Consider the following 11,898-nt stretch of genomic DNA (forward strand, 5'->3'; position numbering starts at 1 on the left):
GGTACTCTGAACACTTCACCTCTCCACAAAAATTTTGTGATTTTGGACATTATTCTCCTCGCTATCATTCTCGGTATTGGAAACAGCTGGGCAGTATAATAAGCCTTAGCAAGGATGCATGAGTTGATATACTGTGTTCTTTGAACTTGGTTCATATATCGAGTTAAATTCTCTACAATGGCTCCTTGCACTTTATCTGCTGCTACTTTCCAATTTAAAGCAGTCATTTTCATAGGGCATGCTGTCAGGGTGATCCCAAGTGTTTTATGTTGTCGGACTAATTTTGCCCACTCGACGTTGATATTATCAAAACCTCTGAGATTTAACATCTTACTCTTTTTTCCGTTTGCATTGGCTCCAGATGCTCTACAGTACGAATCAATCACTGTTGCTAGCGTGGTTACCTCGTCATTATTCCTTATAATGACCCCTATATCGTCAGCATAGGCTCTTATAACTGTTTTGTTTCCTGATAATGTTAAGCCTTTTAATGTAACATGGACATGTCGGAGGAAAGGTTCCAGCGAAATTGCGAAAAGCGACATGGACAGAGGACTTCCTTGAGGAACACCTCGTTGTATTTGCATCGGCCTGGATTGTTGACAATTCACCGCTATTTTAGCATTTATTCCAGTTGCTATGTTCTTAATCAACTGTATAACCCTATCGTTGAAACCTATTTTCTTCAATGTGTGTAGAAGATATTCATGGTTTACTACATCGAACGCCTTATAAAAATCTAAAAACAATAAAGCACACTTTATGTTTGTTACAGAAGTTATTGCAATGATATCCCTGAATTCCGCTAGATTTTGAAAAATGGTTCTGCCTTGCGCACAATTCTGATGTTGACTAATAATTTTATCTGTAAGGCATGAAATTCTCTTGTTTATTATTCTAGCTATTAATTTATAATCAGAATTCAGCAGTGAAATTGGACGAAAATTATTTAAGTCTTTGTTTCCATTATTTTTTGGCACCAGAACAATTTTACTCTCCTTAAACTCAGCCGGAATCATTTTACCCTGAATAACCTCATTTACAATGTCCGTGATTTTCGCACCTACTATTGGCCAGTAACGGATGTAAAACTCTGCTGGCAGACCATCCGGTCCTGGGGATTTTTTTGGTGGCGAGGCGCACAGAGTCTCATACACGTCTTCTTCACTGGCAACCTCGAGAAAATTTTCGTTGTCATCTTCTGTCAGCTGTGGGGCTAGGATGTCAAGGAATTCTTCCAAGGAAGCATCACTACTTTGATGTACAGAATATAGCTCGAAATAATAGCGATAAATCTCGTCCATGATATCCTGCTGGGTTCTGAGAATCGTGCCGTTTTTTGTTCGAATTTCTTCAATAAAAGTTCTTCTCCCGTTTTTCGTATGCTTCACTAAATGATATAGGGAAGCAGTTTCATCTGCTGACACCGAATTTGCCTTCGATTTTATTTTCAACCCTTCCATTTGACTTCTCTTGATATTAAGTAACTTGGCTTTGACTTTTTTTATGTCTGCTATCCGAAGTGAGGAACCTGCTGAGACTTGATCATATAGATCTCTCAAAACGGAATAGTAATACTCTATAGTGCATTTCATTTCCCTTGCGCTCTGGGCACTGTATTGAATAAGAACTTTCCTCAACTTTGGCTTTGCCATTTTAACCCACCAGTCAATAGCAGTGGCATATCTACTACGGGCTCGCAGGCATATTGCCCATGTTTCTTTAATCAGATCTTCTAAATCATGATTAACTAACAAGGAAGTGTTCAAATTCCACTGATTCTTGAATCGGCGAACCGGCTGTCTTGTTAGATTTATGCAAGCTAAGACACTTGAATGGTCTGAAAAGTACGTAGGAATGGTTTCTACTTTTGTCACGGAAGTTACAAGATTTTTAGAAATATATAGTCTATCAATCCTGCTACGTGATGTTGCCGTGACATAAGTGAACTCAACAGTGGAGGGGTATTTGATTTCCCATATATCCTTTAACTCTAAACCAATAACTAGTTGTTTTAGTTCAACTGAGAAATTAAAATTAGGTAACTGATCTTTTCGATTTAAAACACAATTAAAATCACCTCCAAGTAATAACTGTCTTGGAGATTTCCTTAACAAGTATATCAGGTCATCTTTGAAGAAACGTGCCCTGTCAGCTCGATGAGAACTTCTTGAAGGGGCGTACAAGTTGATGATAGTCACATCATAGATATTTAGTCCTATTCCCCTTCCGGATTCCAGTCGTTCCACCTCGCTTACTGTAATCCCTTCCCTTACCAAAATAGCTGTTCCAACACTTGTTTCGGGAGGCACATTTATGTAACTGACAAAACCGGGAATTACCAAATCCGAAATTAGAACTTCTTGTAACAGGGCAATATCAGTCGCAGATTCGTACAAAAATTCCTTAAGGGCCGATAATTTCAAACCAGTCGTGATTTTATTTATGTTTATAGTGGTGACAGAATAAGATTGCGTCATTGTGCTGTCACTATGTAGTTGTTTTGTTGAACTAATTTAGTTTACTGTGGTTCAGGGTTCAGTTAAGCTGTAACAGTTTTCTCGGAAGGCTGAACATGGAATAACACTTCAATCAGTTTATTAGTTACTGTCCCGTTTTTTTCTACTTCTGATGTTTTCTCTTGTACCGCAAGTAGACTGATTTCCTGGTAAACTTTCTGATTTTTCCTCCAGTGATTCGTGTACGACCGTTTCGGACTGAACATTCTTTGGGCTTGGGTCGCCCCTACTGGATTTTCCCTTCCCTTGGTTACGAGCTACATTCTCATTTGGTTGCGTCGGTATTTTGCTTTGCGGCTTATCTGGAGCAGCAGCAGACGCTTTAGCAATTTCGGTTGCCGGCGCCTGCCCTGAGGTGTTGACCGTGATTTCAGTTTGGCCACCACTTCCTCGTTCTTTATTAATTTCACTCACTTTCTGATCTAGGGAAACAAATGGAGACTGCAGTTATGCATCCTCTCCCTGAATTTGTTTATTAACAGATAGATTCTGATCTTTGCAATCGGCTACTGCACTGTTTTTTCTTGCAAATTAATGCTGCTTACACCCCTTCCATTTTCTGGTACCGTATGTGTATTATCTATCTGTTCATTAGTTTCCATTCGCATTTTGCCTTCAGGTTCCTCAGCCTTCTCATCGCACTGTTTTTGCTTGCGAAGTGAGGGAGTGGGACAAGACAGCTCGTCCTCTGAACAACTATCAGTTATCTCCAGAGGTCGTTTTTTCGGTTGCATTTCAGTTTCACGAGTAGTGGCAACGGGGTTTCCTTTTGTTGTTAATGGGGGAAATTGACTGTTATCGTGAAGGGAGACATCAGCTTGTCCCGCTGCGTTAACATCCTCAACCAGTTGTTCCGGGCTATTCTTTGGTAACAGATCATTTAAGGTAAGCTTCTGACGCTGTATCAAATTACTTTTAAGCACAACAGTTCGCCGCGGACATTCCTGTCTGAAGTGGCCGGTTTCGTTACATATATGACATGTAGCTTCCTGACCTGTATAAACAATTTGTGCCTTATACCCACAAACAGTTATGTGAGACGGAATATTCGTCTTAACGTCCATCTCTACACAGCGGACCCCGTTAAAACACTGCAGTTTAAAGCGAGGCGACCATCTTTCATTTGCAATTGATTTAACGTCTCCATAGTTTAAAAGAGCTTCCTTAATCTTATCATTTTCAATTTCAATGGGGAGATTCAAGACACGAACGGTTTTGTAATGAATGTCCGCTCTATAGATGGAAACCTTACTTTTATAACCATTCCTATGCACAAAATCTACTTCATAGCCCCACTTTCGTAGCACTTTATCAACAGTCGAAGCACTGATTAACTTGACAAAAACACAGTATTTTTCCTGATCCAGTTGCCAGGTATGAACGGTTTCAGAATTTAGACCAATTACCTGTGTAATCCAGTCATCTATTTCCAGGGATGTCGGCTGAACAGGACGGGATTCTTTGTCAAAAGCAAATACCAGAGTATTCTTCCTGAGGTTTGTAGCCATGGTTAATCCGGCGAAGCAATTTCGGTTAAACAACCGAAATTCCAAGTAGCAGCAGCAAGACCAGAAAGAGCGATCAGATCACAAGGAACAGGAACGAACACGGAGATTAACGGACGGACGGCACTCGGCGAAGCACAAGTACAGCGATGTAAACACTGAAGTGCAGCGCAACGACCACGGGTATGGCTCAAGACCAGTGTGAGTAATGATATTAGTGATAAATAAAACATCGTAATCGGGTCCACATAATAGATGAAGTAAAGAGTAATTTTTTCATCAAAACTGAGAACTGCGTTATAGAGAATGTGAGGAGACATTCCTGGTCTATATTAACGACAAAGGAGACAATCTGAGTAGCCGTCTTAAATTATTTGCAGATGATGCTGTCATTTACCGTCTTGTAAAGTCATCAGATGATCAAAACGACTTGCAAAATGATTTAGATAAGATATCCGTATGGTGCGAAAAGTGGCACTTGACCCTCCAAAAAGAAAAGTGTGAAGTTATTCACATGAATACTACAAGAAATCAGCTAAATTTCGACTACGCGAAAAGTCACACAAATCTGAGTGCTGTAAATTCAACTAAATACTTGGGGATTACAATTTCAAATAATCTAATTTGGAGCGATCACATAGATAATATTGTGGGTAGAGCAAACCAAAGACTGCGAGTCATTGGCAGAACACTTAGAATGTGCAACAGGTCTACCAAAGAGACTGCTTACATAATGCTTGCGCGCCCTATTCTGGAGTATTGCTGTGCGGTGTGAGAGTCATTGGCAGAACACTTAGAATGTGCAACAGGTCTACCAAAGAGACTGCTTACATTATGCTTGCGCGCCCTATTCTGGAGTATTGCTGTGCGGTGTGAGATCCACATCAGGTGGTACTGACGGATTACATCGAAAAAGTACAAAGAAGGGCAGTTCGTTTTGTATTATCGCGAAATAAGGGAGATAGTGTCACAGACATGATACGTGAATTGGAGTGGCAATCATTAAAACAAAGGCGTTTTTCGTTGCGACGGAATCTGCTCATTCTCTTGGCACCCACCTACAGAGGGAGAAATGATCATGACGATAAAATAAGAGAAATCAGGGCTCGCACAGATACATTTAAGTGCTCGTTTTTCCCGCGTGCCGTTCGAGAGTGGAACGGTAGAGAGACAGCTTCAAGGTGGTTCATTGAACCCTCTGCCAGGCACTTTATTGTGAGTAGCAGAGTAATCACGTAGATGTAGATGAGGATGCTGCTTAGGATGCAGAATACATCACAGAAGAAGCAAGGAGGATATAGTATTCGTTGCTAAAAGAAATCTTCTCGTACCAAACATAAGCGTTAATCTGAGAACGACATTTCTGAGAGGCACCAGCACGTCAATTGGACCTCGCCACTGTGTTTCTTAAACCTCTCCATTACAAATAAATGGTTCAAATGGCTGTGAGCACTATGGGACTCAACTGCTGTGGTCATAAGTCCCCTAGAACTTAGAACTACTTAAACCTAACTAACCTAAGGACATCACACACATCCATGCCCGAGGCAGGATTCGAACCTTCGACCGTAGCGGTAGCGCGGTTCCAGACTGTAGCGCCCAGAACCGCTCGGCCACTCCATTACACTCCTGGCCTTATGACATGACGCACTCTCTTGTTGAAAAATGACTTGATCGTCATGAAGGGGTATACGTGGTCTGCAACCAGTATACGATACTCCTTGGCCGTCATGGTGCTTCGCACGAGCTTCACTGGACCCACGGATGCCTACATGAATGTCTCGAAAGCATAATGGAGCCGCCGCCAGCTAGTCTTCGTCCCACAGTACAGCACTCTAGGAGCTGTTCCCCTGGAAGACGACGGATTCGTGCCTTCCCATAGGCATGATGAAGAAGGTGTCGGGATTGATCAGATCATGCAACGCTCTGCCACTGCGCCAACGTCCAGAGCCGATGTTCACGTGCCCATTTCAGTCGTAATTGCCAATGTCGTGGTGCTAACATTGGCACATGTATGGGTCGTCGGCTGCGGAGGCCCACGGTTATCAGTGTTGGGTGCACTGTGTGTTCAGACACACTTGTACCCTGCCCAGCATTAAAGTCTGATGGTAGCTACACCACAGTTTGCCGCCTGTCCTGTTTTACCAGTCTGCCAAGCCTACGACGTCCGACATCTGCAATGAGAGGTGTGGCCGCCCAGTCACACGACGTCTGGACGTGGTTTCACGGTTTGTTTTTTTTTTTTTCGCTATATGTTGAAGACACTCACCACAGCACTCCTCGAACACACGACAAGTCGTGCAGGTTCAGAAATGCTCATGCCGAGCCTCCAGGCCATCACAATCTGCTCACGGACAGCGTGTATCTGACTAGCAGTCATTCCTCGCCAGGTGACGCTATCGCCTGGATTGTTTTATATCGACAGTACGTCGGTGACCATCATATTCTGGCTGATCCGTGTACCTTGAACTTTGTCAGTAGCTTTTTCTGGAGGCAGTATTGACACCCGCGCTGCAGCAAGTCTTGCTAGTTCTTTCTACACAGCCAGTATTGTTGTAAGTAGGATGTTTAGGCTTTTATGTTGGTAACGTCACGTAGCGCTCTGTATGAAAATCACTGACTGTGCTGTGTGCAGTATGTGACTGGTTTGCATTGCTGGAATATTTGCCATTGTAGTGTTGGACATTTGGATGTGAACAGCGCATAGCGCTGCGCAGTTGGAGGTGAGCCGCCAGTAGTGTTGGATGTGAGGAGAAAGTATTCCTATCAGTAGTTAGTGCCTTCAGTAGTTAGAATCTTTTGTTCAGCTGGCAGTATTGGCGCTCGCTGTATTGCAGTAGTTCGAGTAACGAACATTCTTGTGAGGTAAGTGATTCATGAAAGGTGTAGGTTACTGTTAATCAGGGCCATTCTTTTGTAGGGATTATTGAAAGTCAGATTGCGTTGCGTTAAAAATATTGTGTGTCAGTTCAATGAATGTCTGAGTACGTCCAGTTTTGCTCAGCTGTTTGAAAAATCAAATAACGTAGAGGTTTTCCAGCACTGTCCTTTATAAAATTTTTCTAACGGAGATGTTTCAATGTAATCGCATCCAGGGTTACCCAGAAGGGTTGAAGGGGAGGGGCCAGGGTATAAGAGGTTCCGCCATTTGTTTACATAGCAAAGTTTTTAATGAATTACTTTAATGAGTGCTTACTGTCCTAATCTGGTAAACTCCTTAAGTATTAGGTTGATGCATAAGTTCACAGCGTTTCTGTTTTGCGTTTTTGTATTCCGGTTGCTGTGGATTAATTTATCAGCTGTCAATTTCTATTTGTAGTTCACTACTGATATTCGAGTTTACATTTTGTCATTTGGAGATAGTGAGCGGAGCTGTGAAGCTAGAAAATGAAATACAAAGTTACGGCACATTCTTCTGGTCGAGCTCAGTAGAGGAGTGACAGCAGCGGAGGTACCCAGTAGCATTAGCACCGTGTAAGCGGATAGTACCATTGGACAGATTACAACAAGAAAATTGTTTCCTAGTTTTAAGGAGGATCGTTTCGACATTTGTGACTCTCCACGTTCAGGAAGACCTTCGGGATTTCGTGAAGATCCTTTAAATGCATTAATACATAATGATCTACGACCGTGTACTTGAGACCTGGCAAATGTGAGGAACTGTATTCATTCCATCACCGTACGACATGTGCACGCGCTGGAGAAGGTTCAAAAATCGGGTGTGTGGGTGCCGCATGCTCTAAGCTAAAATCACAGAAATCAGTGGACGGCCATAAGTGCATCTTTGCTTGCTCATCATCAATTGGCTCGTCAACAATACCTAACATTACTATCCTGTATCTTTACTGGTGACCATAAATGGTGTCTTTATGCTAACATAAGGAAAAGAAAGGATTGGTTGAGCCCAAATAAAGCAACAAATCCCGGTACAAAGACCTGTGCACATCCACAAAAGACAGTGTTATGAACCTGGCGGAACAGTGACGGTGTAGTGTGCTACGAATTGCTTCCTCGATGTGTAATCATTGCTGACATTTATTCTCAACAACTGAGACATCTTGCAGGCGCAGTCCAAGGACAACTACCGTGAAGACTGCGGGAAATGATGCTTCTACACGATAAAGCCCGCCGGCATTCTGCTAGACTGACAAAAAGCGCTTTACAGGAGTTGGGTTGTGAAGTCTTTTCGCACTCACGTTATTCGCCTGATTTTGCGCTCTCAGGTTTTCACCTTTACCGCTCTCTATCGAACAACCTTCACCGGAATTTCCTTTCTGGATGAAAACAAGTCCCGAACGTGGCTCGACGAATTCTTCACCTCAAAACCACGTGATTTCTAAAAGTTGCGAAGTCGAAAAGTTAGCCGCGCGGAGTTGCCGCGCGGTTTGATGGGTCATGCACGAATTGCGCGGCCCCTCCCGCCGGTGGTTCGAGTCCTCCCTCGGGCATGGGTTTGTGTGTTGTTCGAAGCATAAGTTAGCTTAGCTACTGTGCAAGTCTAGGGACCGATGACCTCAGCAGTTTGGTCCCTTCGGAATTCACACCCATTTGCACATTTTTTCGAAAAGTTGCCCCAGCGTTGGCAAACTGTTGTAAATAGTGAAGGAGAACGTATTATTGATGATTAAAGTCTCTATTATGTGTATCTCTTGTGTTTATTAAATCTATAGAAAAACTTCTTGCTACCATTTGAAACCCTAATTTTACAATTGTCTAATTGCTTCTGTTGCAATCACACTTCATAATAGGACTTCTTGTACCCACGCTGCAAAATCTTTCAATCACTTTACGTGCACGCGGCCCAGAAAGCTACGGCAACATATTCGTCACTAGAGCTACATCTCGGGTAACGCTCGTTTTTCTGCAAACTTTTGAACCGGTTTGGGAGCTGACGCTCTATTCAGTCCCATACTTAACTGCAAGTAGCACTGCATTTTATATCACAAGTTTTACTTTTACCTTTGCTGACTGGTACTACTTATACAACATTCTTCATTCGTATGATCCCTTGATCTTGATTGTGGCAGTAACGTGATAAATAAAAAGTACTTTAGCCAATATAGGTGGTCCATTCGCAGAAATAACACTGAATTACACTACTGGCCATTAAAATTGCTACACCACGAAGATGACGTGCTACAGACGCGAAATTTAACCGACAGGAAGAAGATGCTGTGATATGCAAATGATTAGCTTTTCGGAGCATTCACACAAGGTTGGTGCCATTGGCGACACCTACAACGTGCTAACTAGAGGAAAGTTTCCAACCGATTTCTCATACACAAACAGCAGTTGATGGCGTTGCCTGGTGAAAAGTTGTTGTGATGCCTCGTGTAAGGAGGAGGAATGCGTTCCATCACGTTTCCGAGTTTCATAAAGCTCGGATTGTGGTCTATCGCGATTGCGGTTTATCGTATCGCGACATTGCTGCTCGCCATCTGCACGAACAGTTCTACGACGTTTGCAGCAGCATGGACTATCAGCTCGGAGACCATGGCTGCGGTTACCCTTGACGCTGCATCACACACAGGAGAACCTGCGATGGTGTACTCAACGACGAACCTGGGTGCACGAATGGCAAAACGTCAGTTTTACGGATGAATCCAGGTTCTGTTTACAGCATCATGACGGTCGCATGCGTGTTTGGCGACATCGCGGTGAACGCACATTCGAGGCGTGTATTCATCATCGCCATACTGGCATATCACCCGGTGTGATGGTATGGGGTGCCATTGGTTACACGTCTCGGTCACCTCTTGTTCGCATTGACGGCGCTTTGAACAGTGGACGTTACATTTAAGATGTGTTACGACCCGTGGCTCTACCCTTCATTCGATCCCTGCGAAACCCTACATTTCAGCAGGATAATGCACGTCCGCATGTTGCAGGTCCTGTACGGGCCTTTCTGGATACAGAAAATGTTCGACTGCTGCCCTGGCCAGCACATTCTCCAGATCTCTCACCAATTGAAAACTTCTGGTCAATGGTGGCCGAGCAACTGGCTCGTCACAATACGCCAGTCACTACTCTTGATGAACTGTGGTATCGTGTTGAAGCTGCACGGGCAGCTGTACTTGTACACGCCATCCAAGCTCTGTTTGACTCAATGCCCAGGCGTATCAAGGGCGTTATTACGGCCAGAGGTGATTGTTGTGGGTACTGATTTCTCGGGATCTATGCACCCAAATTTCGTGAAAATGTAATCACATGTCAGTTCTAGTATAATATATTTGTCCAATGAATACCCGTTTATCATCTGCATTTCTTCTTGGTGTAGCAATTTTAATGGCCAGTAGTGTATCTGCATCTCTCTGATTAATCCCGTGTGACTTCCCGTTTCCTTCAGGCGTCAGAATATGTTATACACTTTGCTCTAATAACAAACTTGTGATGTATAAATTTATGGACGTCTTCATGCGCTCGGTGAAGGAGAGCACTCAGTCTTAGCAAGGACGGCCGAGTTGGCTACCTACAATATCGCTGCTTCCTGGAAGACTATCTGTCGTACGGTGCTGCTGCAGTGTGATAAGGCCCCTTCATAATTATTGCTGCCCAGATAACGCCGCCGACGGAGAAGAATATGTAGCAGTCACACATTACAGCGGCTCCGCCTACAGAAACAGCATCTTAAGCGTAGTCTTTGGCGGGGATCTTATTATACACTGAGCTGACAAAAGTCATAGCATACCTCCTCATAATGTGTAGCACCTCATTTTGCAGGCGTAGTGCAGAAGCTAGAGGCGGCATGGACTCAGCAAGTGGCTGGAAGTCCCCTGCGGAAATAATGGGCCATGCTGCCTCTGTAACCGTCCATAATTGCGAAAGTGCTGCCGATGCTGGATCTTGTGCACGAACTGAACTCTCGATTATGGCCCATAAATGTTCGATGGGATTCATGTCGGGCAATCTGGGTCGTCAGCCATTCTCTCAAATTGAATGAGATTTTCACTCTGCAGCGGAGTGTGCGCTGATATGAAACTTCCTGGCAGATTAAAACTGTGTGCCGGACCGAGACTCGAACTCGGGACCTTTGCCTTTCGCGGGCAAGTGCTCTACCATCTGAGCTACCCAAGCACGACTCACGCCCCGTCCTCACAACTTTACTTCCGCCAGTACCTCGTCTCCAACTTTCCAAAATTCACAGATGTTCTCCTGCGAAAATCTCATTCTGGAAACATTCCCCAGGCTGTGGCTAAGCCATGTCTCCGCAGTATCCTTTCTTCCAGGAGTGCTAGTTCTGAAAGTTTCGCAGTTCGAGTCTCGGTCCGGCACACAGTTTTAATCTGCCAGGAAGTTTCATATCAGCGCACACTCCGCTGCAGAGTGAAAACCTCATTCTGGTAACATCCCCCAGGCTGTGGCTAAGCCATGTCTCCGCATATCCTTCCTTAGAGGAGTGCTAGTTCTGCAAGGTTCGCAGGACAGTTTCTGTGAAGTTTGGAAAGTAGGAGACGAGGTACTTGCGGAAGTAAAACTGTGAGGACGCGGCGTGAGTCGTGCTTGGGTAGTTCAGATGGTAGAGCGCTTGCCCGCGAATGGCAAAGGTCCCGAGTTCGAGTCTCGGTCCGGCACACAGTTTTAATTTGCCAAGAAGTTTCATTCTCTCGAATTGTCTAGATGTTCTTCAAACCAGTCACAAACAACTTTGAAACCAGGCCGCGATTTTCCAGTCCTCTAGGGTCCAACTGATATGGTCACGAGCCCAGGAGAGGCGCTGTAGGCGGTGTCGTGCTGTTAGCCAAGGCACTCGCGTCATCGTCTGCAGCCACAGCCCATTAACGCCAGATTTCGCCGCACTGTCGTAACGGATACGTTCACTGTACGTCCCACATTGAGTTCTGCAGCTATTTAACGCAGTGTTGTTTGTCTGTTAG

Source organism: Schistocerca piceifrons, chromosome 1, assembly GCF_021461385.2.
Source record: "Schistocerca piceifrons isolate TAMUIC-IGC-003096 chromosome 1, iqSchPice1.1, whole genome shotgun sequence".
NCBI lineage: Eukaryota > Metazoa > Arthropoda > Insecta > Orthoptera > Acrididae > Schistocerca > Schistocerca piceifrons.